The sequence below is a fragment of the Peromyscus leucopus genome, unplaced genomic scaffold, assembly GCF_004664715.2.
Source record: "Peromyscus leucopus breed LL Stock unplaced genomic scaffold, UCI_PerLeu_2.1 scaffold_688, whole genome shotgun sequence".
NCBI classification, from domain to species: domain Eukaryota; kingdom Metazoa; phylum Chordata; class Mammalia; order Rodentia; family Cricetidae; genus Peromyscus; species Peromyscus leucopus.
Window position 1 is genome coordinate 17505 of NW_023505605.1, and position 26537 is coordinate 44041.

The 26537-nt window shown below is 50.7% G+C and overlaps 1 pseudogene; it reads left to right on the forward strand.

Moving 5' to 3' along the window:
* LOC114705845 overlaps window positions 1–25595 on the forward strand; it is a 37122-nt pseudogene extending 11527 nt beyond the window's left edge.
* The last annotated feature ends 942 nt before the right edge of the window (window positions 25596–26537 follow it).

The following is a 26537-nucleotide window of genomic DNA, read 5'->3' on the forward strand; positions in this document are numbered from 1 at the left end:
AGTCTTACCGAAAGGTCTCAGCTGAACTGCCTTATTTCCTGTTTTCCTCACGCCTTATCACTTTCTCTGCCTGCTGTCACTTCTGGGATTAAAGGCCTGTGGTGCTTCCCAGTACTGGGATTAAAGGTGTGTGCCACCACTAGCCGGGCTCTGTTTCCAGTGTGGCCTTGAACTCACAGTGATAGGATTAAGGGTGTGTGCCACCACTGTCTGGCCTCTATGTCTAATAGTGGCTGGCTCTGTCCTCTGATCTCAGGCAAGTTTATTAGGTTACACAATACGTCACCACTGGCATCCATGGGAGAGGATGGGAAGACACCAGCTGCATAGTATCAGCATTGACCTGTGACCCTCACATTCTCTCGAGGGCACTGGAGCATCAGGCTCCTGCAGTGAGAAACTGTCTGCTTTTTCCTTTCCAGAGGGCATTCTGGGCCATCTTACTTCTTTTGCATAATGGCTGCTGGGCTGGGACACTGGCAGTGGCTGCCTTTGGTCTGTTCCTACAAGTCTTATGCTTCAGGTCCCTACTGAAGGAGCATTGATGACAGACCACTTACCAGGGTGTGACCTCAGCAAGGCTCAGATTCTGTGGTCCTCAGTCCCTGCTCTGTGAGTTGGATACAGTGACTCTTGCCATGTAGGAGGCATCATGGGACAGAAGTGAACCTGATAACATGGTCTCTGACCCCTGCTGTTGCTGAGTCAGGACTGGTTCTCCTTGGCAAGGAGCAAGGTGAGCAGGGGGTTGAATCCTGGCCGTTGGCACTGGTCTGAACTGTTCCATTTCTGCTTCTTCTTGCCCTAGATCTTTGAGATGATGGATGCCAAAGAGGCAGGACTGTGTCAAGGAAATTGGTCTCCTAAAGGTGAGTGGCCTGGGTCAGGCCAATCTCGTTGGACCAGCTCTCCAGGTTTCTGTAAGGTCAAACACCCTGGGCCATCAGGACAACACACATGAGGCATCAGGTGTGTTTGTGGTTGCCCACCTCCTTCCCAGTGGTCCCATTTGATTACTCCAGAGCTATAGATAGAACTTTCCAGACTAGACTTGGGCACCAGGCAGGAAGCTGGGAGAGGAGGAAAGCCTTGGTTACAGTCCCGATGTCTTTCTTTCCAAGCTGTGTGACCTTTCACAAGTGACCTAACCTCCATGAGCCTCTGTTTGCCCATCTTCTAAATGGCAGAAATATCTACCTGTTGGGATTGAGAGGATTGTGTAAATAAAACGACACAGGGCTGGGAGACAGCTCAGTTGGTAGAATGATGGCCTTGTAAGCATGAGGATCTTTGACTTTATCCCCAGAACCCATTTGTTGTTGTTTGTTTTTGAGACTGGATTTCTCTGTGTAATCCTGGCTGTCCTAGAACTCACTGTGTAGACCATGCTGGCTTGAACTCACGGAGATCCATCTGCGTCTGCCTCAGGAGTGCTGTAATCAAATGCATGTGCTACCATGCCAGACCTCCATATTTGTTTGGTTGTTTCTAAAAAAGCCAAGCAAGGTATTATGTGCTCTAGCCCAGCTAGAGGAAGTGTAGACACTAGAGTCTCTGGGGCTCACTGGCCAGCTAACCCAGCTTACCTCACAAGCTAGCGATCAGTAAGAGATCCTGTCTCAAAAAACAAGGTGCGGCCAGCAAAGATAGTTCAGTGAGTAAAGCACCTGGCCATGCAAGGTACCTGAGTTAGTCCCCAGAGCCCACATAAAGATGGGAGAGCTGATTCACGAGACCGTCCTCCAGCCTCTACACAGGCACCATGGCATGCTACACACACACACACACACACACAACACACACACACTAATAATAATGAATAAAACTTGTAACGTTCTCTGATGGCCATGGAAGCTGGTGTTAGCTCTCAATAACCTCAAAATACCCACAAAACAGTTCGGTAGATAGAGGAGAGTTTGAACGAGGTGCCAGGGAAGCTGGACCTGCCAATGAGAAAGAGTGAGTGGTAACCCCTGCCTCACACCACACACACATGGTTGTGAATGGATTAGTCTGAAAACAAAATGGAAGACTAAACTGAGGAACATTTCTGTAGTCTGTGTGCAGATTTGAAAGTTAAAGCTGTGCCAGGTGTGGTGTCATCCAGCTCTAATTCCAACATGGAAGAAGCTAAGGCAGAATAATATCCAGGAGTTAAAGGCCAGCCTGGGCTACATAGTGAATACCAGGCCATCCTGGGTTGATGTCCAGAATGAAATCCCCAAAGAATGAACACAAGCTAAGGCTATAATCAAAAGTTTGTAGGAAAAAACTGCAGGGACATGTCGTAGCTAGAGCACACAAAGGTGTCCCCAAATACCAAGGGCATTAGCCACAAATGAAGGCCGGAATCATCTATGCTCGTCACAACCACCATCAGAGATGAAAGTGAAGTCACAGATGGAGACACCACCTCATTGTCAAAGTCTTAGGCATATCTATTGCTGACAGATCAGTACTGATAAGTAAATAACCCAGGGTCTAATTGGTCTGCCTGGTTCAGTGTTTCAGAGCTCCAGGGCATCCAGGTCCCTGCCCCCACCTTTCCCCATGTGCCCACTCCCCTAGGCTCCCAGCACCCCCTGCCTTGCTGTCTCATCAGCCACTCTGTCCTCTGTTCAACCTCCTACCACAGGGCCTTTGCACAAGCCATATCCACCCAGACCCCTGGCCTCAGTAATTCTCATTAGTCCTGAGAAAGCAGCCTTTTCCTGCTGACCCAGGCTAGCTGGGCTCAAACTTGTGGAGCCTTTAGAAAGCATGCTCTCAGTTAGACCCTGGCTGTCTGCTGATAGATGAGCAGTGCCAACCAGAGTCCTCTACCCAGTGGCCGTGTAGGTATGTCCACCAGAGGTCCTCTCTGTGAGGCAGAGCTGCTGATTTTTTTTTTTTTTTTTTTTTTTTTGAGACAGGGTTTTCTCTGTGTAGCTTTGCGCTTTTCTAGAGCTCACTTGGTAAGCCCAGCTGGCCTCGAACTCACAGAGATCCGCTGGCTCTGCCTCCCGAGTGCTGGGATTAAAGGCGTGCGCACCACGCCTCCGCGCAGAGCTGATTTTTACCACCCTGGCCTCATTCACTTGCTCAGCCATACTGGAACACACTGAGAGATTCTGTCAGGGTTGCCTGGGCTCGGAAGGATTCTTAGGTTTCCAAGGGATGGCTGAGACATTGAGAAAGAATACAAGAACAGAAGGAATGTTTCTGTGAACCCATGAGCTGAGCTGCACTGGAGGGGTATTGGGGGTATGTGTGCAGGGCAGGCACTGGGGCCGTGCAATGCATCACCGGTGTGACCCCCGACCCCCCCCCCCTTTTCGGTGCAGCAACTGAACCATCCGAACATCATCAAGTACCTGGACTCATTCATCGAAGACAATGAGCTGAACATTGTGCTGGAGTTGGCCGATGCAGGCGACCTCTCACAGATGAATCAAGGTCAGGGCAGCCTTCTTTCAACCTGAATGGCACTCCTCCATGTCCAGTGACAGCCTTGGCCCGACTCTGACTCAGCACTTATGTGGGGTACCCTTGTCTTCTGTCAGGCTCAGGTGGGGGCGGGGCACACAAAGCAAGGCAGAGTCATGCCTAGACAGGATGGTGACTGGGTAAGGGCTATGGTAACACAGAAGGGACTCTTTGGATCACCCACACTGCTCTAGCCAGAGCATATGGGACTTTTCTCTACAGAAGGAACAGGAACAGAGAGTCAACACCTCCAAAGGTCAGACTCTAGTGAAACACATGACCAAAGCGACTTCAGGAAGAAAGTTTATTTGGCTACACTTCCACATCAAAGGCAGTCAGAGCAGGAACTCAAGCAGGGCAGGAAACTGGAGGCAGGAGCTGATGCAGAGGCCATGGAGGGTGCTGCTCACTGGCTTGCTCCCCATGGCTGCTCAGCCTGCTTTCTTATAGATCCCAGGACCACTTGCCAGAGGATAGCAACACCATGCACATGGCTGGGCCCTCCCACATCAACCACTAATTAAGAAAATGCCCTACAGGTTTGCCTACAGCCTGATTTTATGGAGCATTTCTTAACTGAGGCTTCTTCCTCTCAGATAACTAATAGATTGTATCAAGTTGAAAACTAGCCAGCACAATTCCCGTATCAACTTGACACACAAGCACATTACTGTTGAGCTTTCCTTTCTTGTTCTTGATCACACACTAACATCAACATCACAATATAAAATAGCTTACAAATTTAAAAGTCCACAGTCTTTACAAATTCAAATGTTTTAAAATCAGTCTCTTTAAAAAGTCCAAGTCTTTAAATGTTCAAAGTCTTTCAGCTGTGGAGGCCTATAAAAAAAAAATAAGTTAAATATCTCCTTACTTTAGGGGGGAAGAATGGGGGCACAGTAACAATGTGAACAAAGTAAAACCGAACTCCCCAAGAGTGTAAATAGCACAATGTCTAATGTCTGGGATCCACTTGTGATTCTTGGGCTCTTCCAAAGGGTGTGGGTCACTTTCCAGCTCTGTCCTCTACAGGCACAGCTTGTCTTCTAAGCTCGGGCAGGCTGCACTCCACTGCTGCTGCTGTTCTTGGTGTCATCTCAGGGTGCTGGGGTCTCAAATGCTAGGATCTTCTGCTGCAAGTGGGCTGCACTTTCACCAGTAACCTCTCCATGGTGCCAAACCTCAGCTGCTCTGCATGTCCCTGCATTTCCTCAACCCCACCCCCGGGTGATTCTTAACCACCAAGTTCAGCTGCCAGCACAAGGTACAACCTCGACCGCCTCTGAACACAGCTCCTGTGTGCTGACTCAGGAAACACGTCCCAGAAGATTTCATCTCAGTGATGCTGGTCTCTTCTGTCACCACTAAGTTCTCAGCTCCAGCCGACCAGCATCAATTAGTCCAGCAAAGCAGAGGTTTCACTTTAGTGGTTTGGTCTCTTGTTAATCATAGCCAATTTTTCAGCTCCAGCTGAAGAGAACCACAGATTCTTAATTGAAAATGTGCAGTGGTCCCATAGAATCTTTATGTGACATGTCCTATGGCTCCAGCTGCCACATAGGGAAAACTGAGGCCCAGGAAGGTTGTCTTGTCTAAAAACACTATGTAGGAACTCAGACTATGTACCTGGCCTGGAACTGGTCAGAGTCATTGTCTCCACAATCCAGCCTCTGGACAGGTATATTCATTACCATGGAGTGAGGATTCCATGCCTGGTCTGTGAGAGGCTGAGCAACAGTGAGCCTGGAAAGCTCGGTGCCATGTTCTCTGATATCTTGTCCCCCTCCCAGGACTCAGGAGTGGAACTGCTCTGGGCTTGGTTTCAGGGACTTGGCAGCTCCATTGAGAGTGCCACCATCAGCCAAGAGTAAGCTCAGAGATGTTTAGTCTCCAGCCAGAGGAAACACAGCCTGTAAGTGAAAAGCCCTAATCCATGGCCTCTGGTCCTTGCTTCTCCCTTGAGGCCCTCATGTCCCTGCTGGTATGGGTCTCTACTAGTGGCCCCCATCACCTGCCTTCCCTGAACCTATTCTGTCCTGAGTGAAGCCAGGCCATGTGCAGGCCCCACACTGGGCTCCACTGTGTTTGGATATGGGCTGACATGAGTTCTGTCTTTCAGCAGGCACTGGGGACTGAGCAATTGTTTGTCAGTTGCTCTTCGGAAATTTGGCCCCTAGGAATATGGTGTCGTTGAGAAGCGGCATTACTGAGCCGTTATCACCTGCTTTTATATTTCCGTTGACATATTAATGCATTTGCAGGGTGTTAATCTCCACGCAGATCCCTGGTGGGAGCAGATGTGATACATCATGTCTTAGGCCCCTTCACTTGTTTCTCGCTCACTATGTGCAACTCTCCACATCGTGCCATGTGCCAGACCCCACCAAGACCTCAGGGTTCCGCCATTGCTGGTGGTGCCCAGGAGCTTGAGTTCTACCAGAGAGGCAAGCTCTAGAGTGAGCCAAGGTAGGGTCTGTGAAATCAGGGGGGCTTCCTGGAGGAGGTGATCCTGAGCAGATGGGAATACAGAAGTGGAAGAGCTGGATAAGCACTCCAGAGGGTGAAATGCACCAGATGAGGAGGTGACCCGTGGGGTCAGGTCATGCTGAGTTTCTCATTCAGGCTCAGGATTGGGGACTGCTGAGTTCAAAGGAGCTTCCTTATGTTTGGAAGACTGGGTGGCAAGCAGAGGGGTGAATGGGATGGAGCAGAGAACCGGAGTCCCTCCTTACCTACATACACTGTAGCCCATGGACTCAGATTCCCCTGTGACCTCTCAATCTGTGGAATGGAGGCAGATGCATTTGGCCGGGGTCGGGGGTGGGTGCTAGGCATATGCTCCCTCCCTGAGCTCTAGTGTCTACCCTTTCCTGGTGACCTTTTAGGAGAGGATTCTGGGAAAGCGCTGTAGGCAGGGCAACTCCTTCAAACTAAAGGAAATGGACTGGGTAGCCACCCTGCTGGCCTCTTTCTATGTACCCTAGGCTCCACAAAGAACTGACTTTTGGTAGTGTGGAGGGCATCCCTACCCGGCCTTCCTCCCTGGTGAATGTCTCTCCTCCTGCCTGCATCAGCTGACTGCACAGGCCTCCTCACGGGCAGGGCCAGGGCTGTAGCAGCTCCAGCCAGCAGGGGAATTGGGGCAGTGCATAGTTGGACACACTTGGGATGACTTAGCAGGCCTATAAGTTTCCTCATGCCCAGCACACTGCTGGGTATGATCTGTTGCCCACCCTTCCTACTCAGACTCCTCTAGGTATCCAGGGGAACCCAGCCTTTGCAGCCAAGCCTGGGTCATACCACAGTGTTCCCACTAGCCTTAGTTAGAGGTCACTGGTCAGCAGGGCCTACGTCCTGAGGGCTTGCAGCCTCAGGGGCCAGTGAACCACAGTGCTGGTGTTATTTACAGGGCTGGTAAAACCCAGAGCCTTCACTGTCTGAAACCCACCAGAGACTGCGCTTTCCTACTAAATGTCAGCTAGCACTTATAGAATGTGACATTTAGAAAATCACTACTCTCGACTGCACATGTCCCCACATAAACACTATAATGAGGACCAAATAACATTATGGTGTAAATAACAGCCGCGCCCAGCCTGCCGCAGAAGCCTGGGGGTGGCCCAAAGCAGAGGTCTTCTGGGAGACTGGGACAGCTAGCCTTCCAGCTCCTCCTAGAAGGGCCTCAGGAGAGCTCAAGGGGTTCAGCTTCCAGGCCAGAAGCTGTCATGGCCTTTATCTGAAGGTGCCCAGCTCTGGATCCCAGCTCACTGCACCTGCTGCTTAGTCTCCCTGGCATGGTCCCCGTCACAGGTCCCACTGTCATTAGGTGTGATGAGGAGCTCAGTAGGCCTAACTGACCTCCACTTTGTACCCTCAGTGTCGTCATGCTTCATGAGGGCCCAGCAGCATGGCCTGTGCACACTAGCCTCCTCCACTCCCGTCCCTCGCCAGGTGGGGCAGGCATCCTGGTAGTTCCTGGCTTCCCACCCCAGAGTATATACTCGATGAAGCCAGTGCTGCTGTTTGCCACTGGAAAACAGCTTGGTAACCAGGAAAGTGGGGTGTCAGTCATTGCCCTGCACCCTAGCATAGGCCTGGTGCCCAGGAGCTCATGCACCCAACACACAGTCTTACCTCAGTAGTGTGTTCCTGCATTGTCTTTCCAGAACCTTCTGTTTCAGTTCTCTAGTGCAGCCTGGGGGAGTTGTTTCTTTTTTTCCTGGAGGATTGAATGTGATTTACTAGGTCCTGGCTAATCTTATGTCAACTTGACATAGGCTGGAGTCATCTGAGAAGAGGGAGCCTCAATTGAGAAAAAGCCTCCATAAGATCTGGCTGTGGGCAGGCGGGCCTGGAGGGCATTTTCTTAGTGACTGATAGAGGACGGCCCAGCCATTGTAGGTGAACCACCCCTAGGCTGGTGATATTGGGTTCTCTAAGCAAGCAGTCTGAGCAAGCCATGAAGAGGAAGCCAGTAAAACAGGACCCTCCACAGTCTCTGCATCAGCTCCTGCTCCAAGTTCCTGCCTGTGAGTTCCTGTTCTGACTTCCTTCCATGATAGACTACAGTATGGTAGTAGTAGATGAAATAAGCCTTTCCTCTCCAAGTTGCTTTGGTCATGGTGTTCCATCACAGCAGTAGATACCCTAAGACACTAGGCCAGGAGGCAGATTAATGCCTGCTGAAACCAAAGGCTGCTTGAAAAGATATGCCTGTCTCCCCAAGGTTGCTATGCCTTTAACAATCACATGACTCTGGGACTTGCTGGTGAGGACATGGGGGCAACAATGGCTACCTCTCAGGCCTGGCTTGGATGCTTCCTCCCACACCAGGCCAGGGCTGAGGGTGAGTGTCCTTCCCCAGGATCCTCTGGGCCAGGCTCTGACCTCACAGTGCAGAGTTCATGGGGCTGAAGAGAGGTGTGGATGCAGCATCTGGCCCGCCTTGTTTGCTCGGCCCCACCACTGTGTCACCCCTCCTGGAAGCATGCTCACCCAGGCTATCTGTCTGTCCCCCTACAGTACTTCAAGAAGCAGAAGCGGCTTATTCCTGAGAGGACCGTGTGGAAATACTTTGTGCAGCTGTGCAGCGCTGTGGAGCACATGCATTCCGACGTGTGATGCACCGAGGTACGTGCCTCATGGGGCAGGGACCCAGCCCTGAGATCCAGTGCCAGGAGATACCCTGAGAATGAGTTAGACCGTGTAATGTTCCCCACCCAGGCTGTCCAACAGCTGCATTCACATCTGTTCATGTCAGGAAGCATGTGAGGGCAAGGGAATCACCCGATGCCAGTAGTCATCACATAAGCTTCAGGGGACGGGCCACCTCAGCAGTTGTCTCAGTTGTCAGACATGGCAATTCTGGTACTGAGGCAGTTTTGCACAGAGAAAGGAAGTTCCTGTGGGCTTTGACACCTTGGTAGGAGTTGGCTGAGCAAACTACACCCCATCCCACACAGGAAGTGAGGTGAGAGGCACTTTGAGGTGTGAAGCCTGCTGGGAAGGTGTCAAAACTGATGTTCCATTTGTCCTTCACCTGTTCAGTTGGTGCCTAGGTGACATGCTGCCTGGTGATTGTCAGGGAGTGTCTGCTGTACAGTTGCCAGTCTTCTGGCATGGGGCGGCTGCTGTACCAAAGGAGACAGTAGTGTAGAGATCTCTGCTCCCCATTCATGTCCAGCCTGGGAAGACGAAGGAGATAGACTCATGTTATAGGTGAAGAAAACGAGGCCTGGAGAGCAACTGTCCCAGGTCCCTCTGGGTGGCAAGCAGAGCTGCAGAGAAGCCTGAGAAAGGGACCTGCCTATGGACTTTGATGTTTCAGTGGGAGTTGGTTTTCCCTGAGTGAGGGCCTTCGTGGTCCCCAGACCTCTCCCACACCAACCCCGTGTCCTCACCCTGCAGACATCAAGCCCGCAACGTGTTTCATTCACAGCTACGGGCATTGTGAAGCTTGGCGACCTCGGCCTGGGCCGCTTCTTCAGCTCGGAGACCACTGCAGCCCACTCACTAGGTAAGGGGCCTGTGTTCCCGCAGCCCCTGTAGGCCTGGGTGACCTGGCAGGAAGGGCAGACGTTCTCCTGGAAGCATTTGCATAGTGTGGGGAATATGTTTTTTTGAGCCCCTAGAGTTCACTCTTGCTTTGGTATAGATCCAGAGTAGAGGAACTGAGGCCCAGATAGGCACTGGGGGTCTCCCTGTGCCCTAGGCACCTCTTGAGTACTTCCTGGAAGGCCAACAGACCCTGTCATACAGAGTAGGTTGCTTCTGCCTGCTTTGTGGTCCTCTTGCTGTGCTCTTGTTAGCCCTGTGGCCTGCTCCCCACGTGGGCCTGCTTGTAAGACTGTGAAGTCAGTCTTGGGGTCTGTGGCTGGACGGCTGGACTGTAGAGGAAGAGCAACTGGGAAGGCCAGGTAGGACCTATATCCAATTGGGGAACCGTGCATGAGCTTGGGTGGTCGGGTATGGGTACAGGCCTTGATGCCCCTGTTGGGGGTGTGGAGAGGGTGGCTGCTGAGGGACAGGAAGAGGGAAGAGACTCAGTCAGATGAGCTTCTGGTTAGGAATGCCTGTGTGTCAGGGCAAGAAGCTTGAGTGACGAGATGGAGCCTCTTCCCTTTAATTCGCTCATGGAGCCAGCTTTGCCAGTGGGGCGCAGAGACCACGTCCTGTGTTGTTAGCCCAGGTGCAGCAGGGTGTCATCAGGAACCCACGACAGTCAGTTCCCAGCATCTCGTGGGCATCACTAGGGGAGGCAGAAGGGAAAGGGCCAGCATGTCTGGTCTGTGACCACCTCCCAGAAAAACCTCTAGTTCTACTCAGTCCCATCCACTCTGCAGCTCCAGCCCCCCACACCTGGGCACCTGCAGCCAGCCACATGTCACAGCAGCTTCTGGTGGCAGCACAGCGCTGGGGGAAACTTCTCTCTGGAAACTGTCTGATCATTTGGGCCATGATGGCTGAGACCCAAGGCATGCACTTGTGAGAAATGAGCCAGCTTGCAGGAGTGTCATGAGGGTGGGCCTCCACCTGACCAGGAATACCTGGACTAGCCTCACTTTTGATTCCCTTGGTTCTCTGCCCCCAAGGAAAGGCTGTGTAGGGGTTGTCCCAAGGACCTGAGGACACTGTTGTCCCAAGGACCTGAGGACACTGTTACACTCCACTGGCCTTCAGAGGCCACAGGATCTAGAAACTGGAATTCAGGGAGTTGGAGTGATTTCAAGGTCACGTGGTATCCCCCAGAGCTGAGACTACAATGCTAGCCTGTCCTGCTCAGTGCTACTTCTTCCACAAGGTCAGGGCCAGGGGATCCATCAGGGATCCTCCAGCTACTGATTCCGTGACTGGAAGGAAGCTCACCTGTTTACTGAGTTCGGATGCCTTTTCTTTGTTGTGTGGGTGACAGAACCCAGGGTCTCCCATGCTAGGCAAGTAAGTGTTTGATAACATACCTCAACCCCTTTGGCTTAAGAGTTTGGAAAAGGTCGGGACGCAGAGGGAAACAGTAAGCGAAGAGCAAAGGCGGTGCCTCCCAGGCCTGTCAGTCAGGCCCAAGCCCCACTCTGTCCTGTCTTGGAGAAGATGGCTGCAATGACTAGTCAGAGCTGGTTAGGATCGCCTTGTTAGGGATGGCAGAGCCCTGGCTGCTCCGACAGTGTGATTTTATCCGCTCGGACTGCTACACTTATTACATTAATGAGGAGGAACTGGGACTTGGAAGAGGCTGCCCCACAGCTGGGCCTCCTCAGGCCTCCTGAGCAGACCCTGCAAAGATGGGTGCAAGGTGCCCTCCCAGGCCCATCCTGCTCCAGGCCATGTGCACAAGTCCAGAAGGCACCATGGGACTGAGGATGCTGGGCCAGCTCTGGAGCCAAGGCTTCTCTGTAACTACTCTAATCTGGAGGTTGGCAGTGCAGACTCAGAACCCAGGACCAAAAAGTCTCTAAGTTCCAGAGGAAAGCACCCTGTACCGCCAGTACACAGCTAAGTACACACAAGTCTGGTTGGGCAAGAACTAGAGCTAATTGCTATCACACCGTGACACAGGAAGGATGTAGGGGCCCTTCTCATCGTGTATGTGGCTATGAATTATTCATCTTCTGCATCTAATGTGCACCTACTATGTGAGGGATGCTGGGGCAGTAGCCACATTGTCCTGGCAACCTCCTCATCTCCTAAAGCTACTGATCCAGAGCTGGGCTTATGCAAATCTGTTCTTTGCCTTCCCTCCCTGGCCTCCTTATGCTTGTATTTGCTAACAGGAGGCTGGCATGAAAGGGCATTAGTCAGTGCCATGGTCAGCTGACAGGTGCGGTACCAGCGGTGGCAGAGCGGCTTGCCTCAGTGTCAGGAATAGGAGCCGTAATTAGAGCTCAGACAGAATGAGCGTCAGACGAATTACTAGGCAGCAGATCATATTTGTCAGGAAGGATTGCATACATAAAAATTAAGTGACAGTACACGCCGGCAAAAATGAAAGAAAATGAAAGATTTGCCCATACACAGCTCACAAGCTACAAGCAAGTGTCTCGCTCCAAGCAACGGCAGCAGCTTTCGAGACAAATGGTGGGTCTGGAGAGCAGGAATGCAAGCCTTGTGTTTGGCATTGGTGACAGTGGTGACAGGGTGCCTCAGGCTGAGACCGGCCGGGCAGGAAGGGAGGTTGTTCAGACCCAGACCTTGTGGGACTGGGGAGCAGAGCCCTTTGGGGACAACCCATCAGGGACCATGTCAAGGGGCATGGCCGCTTCCCAGGCCTGGCCCGGTCCTGGGCTGTGTGACTGCAAGGGGCCACAGACTGGCACTGATGAGCTAGTGAGAGGATGGCTGTGAGAGTCTAAACTCTGCCTGGAGGAGCCCAGCGTCACCCGGGATCTGCAGCTGCATCAGCTTCAGCTGCATTTCATTGTCCACTTCACTTCACTGAAGGGGCAGGTCATAAAAAGGTGGGCTTTAGAAATACTTGAGAAACATTTTGCTTTTATAAGATGGCCTCATACCCAGGACCTTCACCCTTGTTTGTCGAGGAGACCGAGGCTGAGAGAAGCAGGCGCACCAGTGGTCACTGTCACACGGGCGAGAGAGTATCTCTGTCCAGGTGGATTTCCAAGAACCACCGGCCCATGGTGTGGAGACAGATGGAGAGAGGGTCCCCCCAAGCTGCCTGAGGCAGGGACACCTGGTGGGGGAAGCAGAGCGCTCCCTGTCATACGCCTGTGATGCCATGCACGGGACCCTGCTATGTGCGGCCACAACACGCTGTGAGGTGATCTGTGGTTCACACAGACAGACATACCCAGGGATGCCTGCTCATAGTGAGAATTCACCAAGGACGCAAACACTGTTTCAGTGCCCACTTTCATTGTCCAGTCAGGAAAACTGGCGACTAAGCATGAGGCATCACTGATTAGAAACCAAGGCAGAGGCATCTTGGCCTTTGGCTGGAGAGTGGCCAGAACAGGTCACACCAGGGGGTAGTTTACATAGCTCTGCAGTCCAGGCTTCAGCCCCACCTGGTGGATGAAGTCACCTGGAGAAGGGCAACTTGCAGACACTGGCCTTTTTCATGTCTAATATCTCAAGCAAGCGAGCATTTCTAATCCTGCTTGTATGTTTGGACAGGGAGCGTGTTGTGGGAGGACTCTTCCCTCAGCCTGTGGGAGGGCTCTTCAGTCAGGCTTCCACTTTGAGGTCCATGTTCTCTGGTTTCTGGATTCCAGGTTTGGAATCCCAGTTCTAGGGTGAAAACTCAGGAAGGTCAGGCTTGGGTAGGCTCCTCTTTCTTCTGTGCAGTCCTGTCCCCTGCTATGAGGAGGGACTGAGATCAGGCAAGGCTCGCTCTGCTGCACATGTGAAACTAGTTGGTGCAAGGTGGCCTGTGTCCTCTGGGACAGAACACTGCCCAGGGAGATAGCCTCTCCTGCCAGTTTTCCTCCAGGTTCTCCAGCATCTCCCTTCCCTGAGGTCTGGAGACACACTCCCCAGTGGCCTGCTGCAAGTGTGGGTTTCTTTCAGGTCTGTTATTTCATCTGTATACACAAGTGATGTATTATGCTCCATTGTATTTCCTCATTTGTCATTACCTGGATAAAAATCCAGCTAAATCGGCGTAGCTGCAGGGAGTGCTGTGCTGCTCAGCTTCCTACTCCCCTGGCAAAAGTTGCACACCCACCTCCAAAGTATAGTGCCCCATATAGCCTATGAGGAAGCCTGGGTCAGGGACCAGTGGAGAGGTACAGTGCCTCCAGAATGGGCCAAACTCCTCTTAGCTATTCGTGATTCTTTCCCAGATGAAGCAGGTGGGTGAGTAAGGCTCAGGGGCTCCTCTCAAATTGGCCATGTGCTCCCAGAAGCTTAGGAGAGGGACAAGTGTCCAAATTCCAAGCCTGGATGGTGCTACTTAGCTAGAGATTTACTAGAACCTTTTCCTGGTGACTATACTAGGACTTCTGCTCAGTGCAAGCCTGTCCTGACCCATGATCATCTGTCCCCTGCTAGACACATCCTGGGATGGGCAACTCTCACCTCAGGGTCCATCCAGCATAGGGCCACAGCTCCATCAACCACCAGATGGAAAGACAGATGTGTGAATGGGTTCTGATGAGCAGGTAATAGGTGAGTGGTTAGACGAGGACAGACAGGTGGATGGGTGAAATGTAGGCAGCATCTTGGAAGAAAGTTCCTCCCTGGGCATGGTGGTACACATCTGTAATTCCAGCAGAGGAGGCAGGGGCAGGAAGATCTTAAGTTCAGGGTAAGCTTGGGTTGCCTATTGATGCTGCTTCACAAAACCAAGGGCTGGAAGTGTGGTTCAAGGGTAGAGCATTAACATGGGCAAAACCCAGATTCTAACCCCACACTGCAACAGAAAAAGTGAAGGATGCAGGTGAGTGAGTTCCAGGACAACTGTTTTATGTAGAGGGTTTCAGACCATCTGGCTACATAGTGAGATCCTGTCTCAAAAAGAAAAAAAGGTTTAAAACCACATCAGTGAGGTGGAAGAACAATGGTAAGGAGTGGAAAGCAGCTCTCCTGCTCTCTCCTTAGCAACTCTGGCTCTCGTGCAGGCTGTGGCCGGCCTGGCTGCAGCTCCCAGTGCACAAGCGCAGTGGAGTGGAGCTCAGAGGGAGCAGTGGCAGCTGGAACTGGTTTTGCGAGGAGAACTTAGGCTGACACACACAGGTCTGGCCCAGGCTTCCTGCAGATCACCCCACCCTAGAGTCCTCCTGCCTGGACCTAGCAGATATAAAAGGGGCCCAGAACAAGTGGGAAGAGCTACCGGAGCAGCCTTGCTGGGACACAGTTCTGACTCTGCCTCTTGGCTAGCCCTGCACCATTACCCTTGTATTATGGCTGCCTCAACTGTAGAACCTGGGTGCTGGAATCCAGTGCTGCTTGTCCCTAGGTTCCCACTACTGACAAGAACTGTGGATTCTGTCTTGTGGTTTTGCTGTGACACCTCTTCACTTCACACCTGGCCATTGTTTTGTTTTGGTTTTTTTTTGTTTGTTTTTTGTTTTGTTTTGTTTTGTTTTTGTTTTGTATTCTCACTACTGGAGTGCACAGATGTTTATTCCTAATATCCCACTTGCCCTCAAGAAGTCACGGCTGCACATGTTAGCTGGCAGTTCTTTTACTGAGCAGCCCCCAGTCTGATTATAACATCGAGTATGAGTACAGGATAGGATGTCCAGTTCTCAAACCATGTCTTGAAGTGATGGCTGCTGTCATGATGAAGCAACAGTCATGGTTAGATGTGAGTTCATGGGAACCACGTCGCAGACCATCGTCTATTGAATAAGTGGAGCATTGGCCTGCAAAGAAAAAGTGAAGATATGCACAGCCTGTTATGTACATACCCATGTCCCTTGACTCCTGCCATGGACCAGAGCTGTCCTAACCGGGGAGTTCAGGAGCCACAGCCCAGAGAAGTTCATACCCCCATCTGGAGCAAACAGAGAGTTTTACCCCACTCTGTGAAGATCCCACCACCTCCCAATTATGCCATTAGCTGGGACTGTTAGCATGTAGTCTTTGGGGGAGGGGGATGTTTCAGACCCAAACCATCTTGGTGAGGTGTCAGTCGTGTTCAGGTAGACCCGAGGTGATTTTCTCCATCCCGGTGTATTAGTTACTTTCTTCTTGCTGTGATAAATACCATGACTAGAAGAAAAGGCTTATTCTAGCTCACAGTTCCAGAGAGGGAGCCATACTGAGGCAGGCACAGAAGTGCTGTGGCTGGTTTTTTGTCACTTGAACAAGGTAGAGTCATCAGAGAGAAGGGAGGCCTCAATTGAGAAAATGCTTCCATAAAATTTTACTGTATGCAAGCCTGTGGGGCATTTTTTTAACTAGTGATTGGTGTGGAAGGGCACAACCCATTGTGAGTGGTGCCATCCTTGGGTTGGTGTCCTGGGTGCTATAAGAAAGCAGGCTGAGCAAGCACGAGGAGCAAGCCAGTGAGAAGCACCCCTCCATGGTCTCCACATCAGGTCCTGCCTGCAGGTTCCCACCGTGTTGGAGTTCCTGCCCTGATGTCCTTCACTGATGGACTGTCAATGGAAGTATAAGCCAAATAAACCCTTTCCTCCTCAGTTTTGTTTTAGTCATGGTGTCTTCACATCAATAGAACAGTGACTAAGATAGCAGCAGACAGCCAGGGCGGAAGCTGCGAGATCATAATGACCTGAGAGTGGGTTAAAGCACACCCCACTGACAAACTTCCTTCAGCAAGACTGTACCTCTTAAAGTTCTATTACCCCCCAAACAGCACCATCACTGGGTTCAAAAGTTCAGGACCTGAACCTATGGGAGACTTTTCTCATTCAAACCATTACACCCTAGCTTGCCATTCAGGTGATATCTCTGAATGATATCTTTGGTGAACTGAAGGACTTTGTCATCATGAAGTTTGATCATTTTAATGGATCAACCCTTTATATAAAGCCTCTTGACCTGCCTCAGCCTTAGTTTCCCCTCATGTGGCTTAGTTAACAAGGACAGTCGTTCTCTTCTGTTGAGAGCTTGTTCTGGACTGTCCACATACAAACTGTTACCTAAAGGGACAATGGTCACTTGCTTTTCTGCATTGAAACTGGTTAGGAGCTATGTGGCTCCTAACCAGTTCTTCAATCTGAGGGATCCTGGGGATCCACTTAAAGTTCTTTTAACATGGGCAACCATCTCAGCTAACCGGGGAGGGACAGGCCACATTTCCTCTCCCTGAACCCCTGTTCTTGCCCCACTGAGGCCTAGCTCCTAAGTCCACCCCTTGTTGTATTGCAGTGGGAACACCATACTACATGTCACCAGAGAGGATCCATGAGAATGGTTACAACTTTAAGTCAGACATCTGGTCCTAGGCTGTCTGCTGTATGAGGTAAGTGTCTCATGTGCAGATTGGTGGCCCGTGGGGACTTCCATGGGGACACAGGTAAGATAGGCTCACCTACCAGCTTAGGGCAGTACTGGTGCTGCACATACCCACCTGCAGTTTCAGATCTTGAAGACCAATCCTTCACCCTTCAGCAGAATGCCTCAGTGATTGGTCAAGTCATCCTTGCTGAAGGTGGCTGGTAGTAAGCTGTACTGTGGACTCTGAGAAGGGATGACCAGCAGAGCATCTCCACTGCTCTTTTCTTTTCCTTGGTAATCACATTTGTGTATTATTTATTGTAGACAGGTCCCGCACAGGCACTGGGATGGTATGGAGTCACACCTGGATCTGCCCTGTGTTACTCCCTTAAGGAGGTACCCTGTTTTTCTAGCCCAACAATGTGGGCCTGCAGAACTTTTCCCTCCCTAGCTGTGGAATGGTGCCATCCATGGCTATTTCCAGATCAGGTAGCCAGCCTGGAGCCAGGGACAGGGCTGTTGAATCTTGGGTATGATCCTTATTATCTAAGATAGCCACAGTGGGGTCCTGGGAATGGGTCTCTGGGGAGCACAAGAGAGGTGAAGCTTGGGCCATCTGAGGTCTCCATGTTGGTGGCTGCACCTCCCACCAGCCTGCTGGACCCATTGCTGGGCACTCCCAAGAGTCTCCACCGAGCCCTGGCACATGATTGGAGCCCTAGTATGCAAGGTGACAGGCAGGTGAGGGCTTTGGGATTAGAACTGGAACCTGTGTTTTGCTTCCCTGAGCTTGCATGGGTTTGGGTCTGGCTTGAACTGGTCAACCTAAAGAACCCCATTATTAAACTGATGGCTGGGGACTGGCTGCAGCAGTGACACTCAGGAAGTGCCCCAGGATACACCTTGCTTCTGGGACTGTCCCACAGCTCTGCTGTGTGAGGTGCAGGCACACACGGCCCACCACCGGTCCACATGAGGCTCTTCGGCAACGGGTCGCCGCCCTCCTGGCTTCCGGATGGTCTGTCTGGGGTCAAAATTCCAATCTCTTTACATGGTGTAGAGTTCAGTGTCTCATTCTGAGCCAGGCGCTTGAGATGTGTTAGGGCAGATACTGCCTTTTCTCCAGGGGAGGAGTGGGAGGTAGAAGCACTGCTACTGAGCTTACCCCCTGAAGGTGATGCATTTTAAATGCTTGGCTAGAGAAAATGCCCTTGTTATGGGTCACCTCCTAGGGCTTGGTAGCCAGTGTCATCAGGAAGGACTGTGGGCAATTCAGGCCAGAACAGTCAACAGTGGGGCAGGCCAAGTCTTTTTGAGATTCTGAGGCCACAGTCTGAGGAATAGACTTAATGAACACCTGTCTAGGGCCTGGGTCAGAGCAGGGATCCAGAGACTCCCCTAAGAGAGCATGGCCCAAGTGTGAGGTGCTGGGGGAGACTCCCCTAAGAGAGATGGCCCAAGTGTGTCAGGTCTGGGGGAGACTCAGAGAGATGACCAAGTGTGTCAGGTCTGGGGGAGACTCAGAGAGAATGATCCAAGTGTGTCAGGTCTGGGGAGACTCAGAGAGAATGACCCAAGTGTGTCAGGTGCTGGGGGAGACTCAGAGCATGGCCGAGTGTGTCAGGTCTGGGGGAGACTCCGAGAGAATGGTCCAAGTGTCAGGTGCTGGGGGGAGACTCCTCTAAGAGAGCAGACCCAAGTGTGTCAGGTACTGGGGGAGACTCAGAGAGCATGGCCCAAGTGTGTCAGGTGCTAGGGTGAGGGACGCTGTTCAGGAACTCCCAAATACTCTTAAACACATGAGATCAGGAAGCGCGAACAATTTTGACTTCATGTTTTGAGCATGCCCACAGAACTCTCAACCATTGGGCCTTCCAGGGGAGAGATGCAGTGTCTGGCAGATGCCTCGACTGGGCAAACGGACCCAAGGTCCAAATCTCAGCAGCAGCAGTCCCCTCAGGATTGGGTCATCAGTCCCATCCGCATCAGCTACAGCTGCCCCACATGTGGAAAGAAGTGCACGAGGCCCTGTAATTGAGGTACCCAGCTCTAGACACTCAGGCTTCTGTGAACCTACTGACCAGTTGAGCTGAGCAGCTGTATTTGTTCCAGTCCTTAGAAGCCAACAGCTCGACACATTTCCCTTTTTGCTTTGGCCAACAGGAGGTCTCAGCACAGCTCAGCTTGGGTCCTCATGGAGGGAGCCCCCTTTGACCTACTCTCATGTATACTGTCTCCATCCAGATGGCTTATTTTCTTTTTTCCTCCTGTGTTGTTTATTTCAGAAGCTGCTTCCTGTCCCTTAGAGTCACGAGGGTCTCTAAACATAAACACAGTCTGGCTGAGAGGAGAACTGTGTGCAGCCCCCAGGGCCAGTGGAAGAGTAGGGATGACAGCTGGCTTCCTCTGCTCCTGCTAGCCCTGTCCCCTGCCCAGGCTTTGTTTACACTCCTCAGAGGCAGATGCAGCCCTCTCTTAGAGTACACCATACCCAGTCATGGCTTTTTGATGGTTCCCAGCCAAGCAGGCTGTTCTAAGTCCTGACTTTGGTGCCTAAACACATAGGAATCACTAGGCCAGCATTAGAGAGACTGACATTCAACACCTACAACAAGCTAGGATACTCATCTGGATCCAACAGCTGTGACTCAGAGGGCTCTAGTCACTCTGAGGGCCAACTAGGAGCCTCAGCTGCTCCCTGTGGAAGTCCTTTTGAAGTTGTCCAAAAATTGTTGGCACCAAGGCTCTTATTTTCATTTTTGGAGGCATATACCCATGTCAAGCCATTTTTGCAGACTTCATGGCAAAACCAGCCTCTGGTGTGGGTGGGGCCTCTGTATACTGTATACTAGGCCACTCTGTGCCTAGTATAGGTGGTCAATGCAACCTTATTGTGAAGTGGGGCTTGTGGGCCAGTTGTGTCCTCACCACCACTAAGGGACCCAAGGTCAACAGTTCCACAAACCTCCATACCTATCTGATGTTTTGCCTAGCCCAGGGTAAATTCCTGCATCAAACCCTAAACCAGTGCCCCCTACTTTTGAAGCCATCTGCAGCCTCACTGCCCCACCCCAGGCCCTTTCTGAAGATGGCAAGCTGTCCTTGGAACCAGGCTGATCTGAGGGTGAGCAGAGGGTGGGGGTAGACCAGGAAACTAAAGCTGACTGTCATACAGCCTCCCTGGTTCCCTCCTGCTCTAAGCTAGAACTCAGGCCCACTCCACAGAAGTCCAGAGGACTCCTCAGGTATGCCAAGGCCAGGGCCAAGCGGACCTCAGCCAGTGATCCAGAGCAAAGGCCTCGGCAGCCTGACTTGTCATTAGGGAGTCAAACAGATTGGACCTAACTGGGTGGGACATGATTACCCAATGGCCCTTCACTAGCAGGAAGGGCTAGGTTGTCTTCTAGCAGGAGGCAACAGGAAGTGAGTGACAGAAACACTTGATGGGGAATGTCTTTATGCACACTGCGAATATGTGTTGCTTGGATTGGTTGATAAATAAAGCCATTTGGCCTATGGCAAGGCAGCTTAGAGGCGGCAGGAAATTCAGAGAGAGAGACAGGAAGAAAGGTTGGGGAGACACACGCCATCCCGCCATCCAGGAGCAGCAGCATGTAATGGCACATAGGCAAAGCGTAGAACACGTCGTGACATACAGATTAACAGAAATGGGCTGAGTTTAAGTGTACGAGCTAGTCAGTAAGCCTGAGCATTTTTAATTAATATAAGCTCTGTGTTTACTTGGGTCTGAGCAGCCATAGACCAGGACATGGGGGAAAACTTAATATTATATCCTTCTGTGGTCTTTGATGTAGTTGAAGACTAGATAGTTACAATTTTCCTTGGCTATGATAAAAAGATAAATTAGAAGCCGGCGGTGGTGGCACACGCCTTTAATCCAGCACTCGGGAGGCAGAGCCAGGCGGATCTCTGTGAGTTCGAGGCCAGCCTGGGCTACCAAGTGAGTTCCAGGAAAGGCGCAAAGCTACACAGAGAAACCCTGTCTCAAAAACCAAAAAAAAAAAAAAAAAAAAAGATAAATTAGATATGAAACCTTAGACTCACAAATATAGGATAGAAAATTTTTTATTTTACAAAATACAAATAGACTAGACATTGTAACTATAATTCTTGCTTGATAACTTTTGTTATATGTAATTTTAATAGGCTGAAGTTAAAACCTTCCTTTGTTTAGACAGAAAAGGGGAAGTGATGGAGGAATGTCTTTCTGTACACTACGAATGTGTTGCTCTGATTGGTTGATAAATAAAGCTGTTTGACCTATGGCAAGGCAGCTTAGAGGCAGGTGGGAAATTCAAGAGAGAAGAAGTGGGGGGGGATGTCAGCAACATAAATGGAATGAGGGTAAAGCCACGGAACATGTGGCGATACACAGATTAATAGTTATGGGCTAATTTAAGATATAAGAGGTAGCTAGCAAAAGGCTTGAGCCATGGCCATGCAGTTATAATTAATATGGGCCTCTGTGTACTTACTTGGGGGACGTGAGTGGGAAGATGTCCCGACCACCAGCAGGCCAGGAACAGGAAATCTTCAGACTACAAACTATAAATCCCATTATGGATTTATCAACAGATAGGGCCTCAGGTGCCATGCTAGGCTATCTCCATGCTCCTACAGACCCTCTCTGAGGCTTTCCCCAGGTGCCTTCAACACTGGGGTGAGGAATCTGGTTACTTCAGGAAGAGGGAAACCTGGGTGAGAACACACTAGCGCCACTGTCCAACAGTCTTGTCACTCCCCCAGTGCCCAAAAAGCCTGCCTCTCTTCAAGGTGCCTAGGGTGGTCTGAACCTTGCCACACCCTGTAGGCAGGCTGGGGCTTCCAACTTAATGGAGCCTGACAGCCAACTGCAGAGCCCAGCTTCTCTCCACCCTGGAGCTTCCCTGAGAGAGATGGCAATGACCTGCAGATAGTAGTAAAGGAAATGGTTCTACCTCCCCCTCTCCACATCTACATCTGTCCCCAAACCATTGGCCCTTCATGCATGACCTTTCACTGAAGGCATCTTTCAGGCAGACATGTTCCCAAGAATGGTGTTGCCACCACTCTTTAGATAAGTCAGTCAGAGCCAGGTATGGAATCACTTGCCTGTAACCCAAGTACCCAAGAATATGAGGCAGAGGATTACCACAAATTCAAGCCAGCCTGAACAACATGAGTCCCTCGACAGCCTGGATATGAAGTGAGACCTTCAAACACAGATGGGCAGAGGAAGGAGTTCAGTTGGAAAGTGCTTACCGTGCAGGACTTGTGTTAGAACCCCAGCACTCTGAATAGGCTGTGGGCTGTGCATGTGTACTGGGGAGGGGGGGATAGGCTGATCTCTGAGACTCACTGGCCAGCCAGCTTAGCCTACCACTCATTGACAAGTGCCATGTCGGATCCTGTCTGAAAGAAAAGGTAACACCGGAGCTGACTGTCCCCTGCACCACACACCCCAACTGAGAACCTGTCAGGCTCAGGCAGAGACTAGGGAACAATCTCCATTCTTGTCAGCCAGTCCTTGGGAGAGAGGGCCTATGTGAGCTGGGGATGTGGCCTCAGGATTCAACAGCACTTCCTTATTACAATCCCAACCTCCTTAGGCTACAGAGAGAAATCCACAGGACACTTACTGCAGTGGGGACGAACCAGTGGTCCCTCTGGCTTCTGAAATGTTAGACCTTGAGGCTGATCCCTGTATCATTCTTCCCTTGCAGATGGCAGCTCTTCAGAGCCCCTTTTATGGAGATAAGATGAATCTCTTCTCCCTCTGCCAGAAGATAGAGCAGTGTGACTACCCCCTCTCCCAGGGGAGCATTACTCTGAGAAGGTGAGCAAGCTGGGGGTCAGTCTCGGGTGTTCTTCCAGGAGGGGGGTGCTGAAGTGCCCGAGGCTTGTAGGATGCAGCAGCACACAGCTGAACTAGAACCTAATGCCAGGCTAGGGGTACTGATTACCAGGGAGATGAGAGATGGGCCCCTCTGGGCTAGCTGGTTGGTCTCCTGCTCCACATAACAGGCCTATAACCTGGGAGTTTTGACTTTCATTTTATTCTGGGTGCAGGGCTCTAGACAGTTACTGGCTATATGAAGGTCATCCTCAGATCCATCATTTCTATAGATGGGTTAAATTCTATCTCCCCCCTGAATAAACTATGAGGGGTGACTGACAGGTCTCCTGGTACCCTTCTGGCTCAGGGTCTAGTCTAGACAGGTCTATGTACATCCTTCATTGCCCTTAGAGTCTTGTTTTTCTCATCTATAACATGGGGACAAACTAGAATCTCCTGTCCAGGTTTATGGTAAAGATTAGTACATGTGTCATGCTCAGTAGAGCCAAGCCAGCATCACCATCCCCATCAAAAGTAGCTGTCACAAGTACCACAGCTCATGGAAATGTTGCTAAACACCATCTGTAATGTCTGTCGAGAGTCTAAGGTCTTCCCAGGTCCACTCCTACAGAACCCAAGGCCACTGCCTCATGATAATGGCTCATATGTATAGAATCTTCCCTCATTTTGTTTATACTAAGGCAGCATTCTCAACCTTTGGGTTGCAACCCCTTTAGGGTCGAAGGACCCTTACACAGGGGCTGCCTACAATCATCGGAAAACATGGATATTTATATTACAATTTGTAACAGTAGCAAAATTAGTTATGAAATAGCAACAAAAATAATTTTATGATTGGGGTCACCGTAACATTAGGAACTGTATTAAAGGGTTGCAGCATTAGGAGGGCTGAGAACCACTGCACTAAGGAAAGCCCATCCTCCAGATGAGTTGAGGTTTTACAAGGAACACCCTGTTATCGGGGCAAAGCATAGGCAAAAGCCTGGCAGGCTCCAAGACAGCCTTCAGGTTCATTGACCTTCACCTGTGCATAGTGCTACCCCTGGGGTGGGGAGGGCAGGAGTCTGGAGAATTGTACAGGACCTTTCTGCTCCAATGGCTTGAGGAGTTCTCACCAGCCCCTACTCCCCGCCTTCCCCCTATAGTGAAAGTATTTGTGTTCTGGAGGTTAGCAGGAAAGAATGGATTGCATTCTTCACAAAGTTCACTGGCTTGTTCCTTCTCTTGCTTAAACTAGAACTTCCTCACTACAGGAAGACATGCTACTTGGCTCTCACCAGTTCTGTGCTCCTGTGCCAGTCTGCCTGTGGGCACCATCACCTCACTTCAGTTGCAAGGCAGAAATGAAGGCCCCAGAGCCCTTAGCTTTATCTTCTAGGGCAGCCATTCTGTCTCACTAGCATATGCCCCCAGCAGCAGCAGCTCCAGATCCTGCTACTTAGCACAGAGTGTCCCTAAACATACCCACTTTTTTTTGTTTGTTTGTTTGTTTGGTTTTTTTTTTTTTGTTTTTCGAGACAGGGTTTCTGTGTAGCTTTGCGCCTTTCCTGGAACTCGCTTTGGAGATCAGGCTGGCCTCTAACTCAGAGAGATCCGCCTGCCTCTGCCTCCGAGTGCTGGGATTAAAGGCGTGCACCACTTTTAAAGCTGTATCATGTCTTAAGGAATCTTGTCATTTTGTTGTTGTTGTTCCCCTTATGACTGGTAACTGTGTAGTCAGCTTCTAAGTGTTGCAGGGCAGACTTCACCTTGACATGGTTTTTGTATTTTTACCTGATGAGTCAGCCATGGTTCCTTTCCAGAGCAGCTTCAGAAATCACTGTTTGTAGGTGAGCATGGACTCTAGATACATTCATTTGCTCATGGACTCCAGCGTTTATGAAGCAGTGGGAACACAAAATGGCCAGACAAAAGAGGGAGGCACAGCTTATGGTTCTATAGCCAGTTAAGCCAGCTGCTCAGTGTGGCAGGAAGTCCAAGACTGACTGGCCCCCGAGCTCGAGGTGTATGCTGCAGCCCCAGGGCCTCTGGAACATCCCTGGGCCCTCCCCAGGCTCTGCCTCCTGAGGCCTTAGAGCTCTCTGGTCCAGGACCTCCCCTCTCTCTACTTTTGCTGGTGACCACCAGCACCCTCAGCAGCAGGCACTGAGATGGGAAACGCTGCAGCCTGTCCAGTGTTGAACATTTAAAACCCAGGCTTTTTAAGGTCATTATTTTAATTACCATTAAAATAACTAGCACTCTGGCTATCAGAACAAGAGGGATCAGAGGCTTAAGGTGCCCCTCCCCCCACCCTGGCAGGCAAAGCCTTCAGTGTCTGGATAATTAAAAGCGTGTCTTTCATGAGCACAATGAAGAGGCCAGGGGGTGTTCAGACTGCAGCCTTGCTGCATGTTAATGCATTTATTATGATCAATAAGCCCTTTCCTTGCGTTTTCTCTGGTTTGGGCTTTGTGTGACTGACAGCAGACACACATGTACACAGGGTACTCACACTCACAAATCTGCACAACGGTGTGCGGTTGAAAATTGAAGATTATTTGAGGGTAACAACTCTCAGGGTCTCAAAGCATCACCTTTGGAACTAGACAGGCCTAGGCATGCATGGGCTGCCCCCCTCACCCCATCCCCCACCCCACTCCAAGAGCTGTGTGACCATATACCTTATCCTGAAAAGCACTCTTCCTTGAAAGGGACAACAGTTCCATCTGAGGTGCCACGTGGCAGAACGTGGATGTGGGTAAAGTACTTGAGCACTTTAAGACTAACAGAACTGTTCTTTCCTTGCAGCTTCGGAACTGGTCAGTATGTGTATCTACCCTGACCCCGACCACCGGCCTGACATCGATATGTGCACCAAGTGGCTAGGCAGATGCATGTCTGGACATCCAGCACCTGAATGCAGCATGCCTCAAAGCCAAAACACCACTTGTCTTACTTGAGTTCTCCCCCACAGCCAAGACCAGAGGCTCAGCAGGCTCCCAAAGGCGGCTGCCTCTACCACTGAGCTGGAGGCAGCTGGGTTATGGTCAAACTCCAAAGTCCTTTCTTTGAACTGTTGCAGACAATCTGAGCTGGGGGAAGGGGTTTGCAGTCCCTGAAGCCCTGTACCAACTGAAATGTGAACCTCTGCCTGGTTCCTTCATACCTGTCCAGGCCCACACTGTCAGGAGACTTGCAGGGAACAGGGTGACTGGTGTGGGTGAGCCTTTGCAAATGGTTAACACCAGTTGGTTTAGTTCTTAGTACCTTTCCATACACCAGGCTGTGTGCTTAATTTACTCTCTTGTAAGGGATACAATTGAAATAATGGTTTAGAGTAGAGACTTTGCTAATACTTCTCTGCATTTTATGACTCTGATGAGTGACATGAGGAGCACCCAGCATCAGGCACTGAGAGGCATGGCGTCTGGAGATAGGAGAGTCCTCCTCTTCTGAACCCTGCCACGTACCACTGCCTCCTGGAATACTGTGGCTCATTGTAGGATAAGTGTATGTCATTTTCATCCATGGGAAGATAGCAAGAAAAACCCAAGAGCTTTGCCCTCACACTGTTCTTCACAAATTCTAGTCTCTATCTTCCTAGTGTGACTTGGGAAGTCTGTTGGCTTTTTGAGCCTTCATTTCCTCATCTGCAAAAAGGGTAAATGAAGTATCTATCTTCCCAGTGACTAACAGGATCTAAAACAAAAGATGCTATTTAGGCATGCCTGGCAGCCTACGTTTGTTGTCCCGGCACCTGGGAGGTAGAGGCAGGAGGATCAAGAACCCAGGGTCACACTCGGCTATATGGAAGTTTGAGACTGGATGGGATTACCTAAGACCCTTCTCAAACAAAACAAAACAGATGCAAACC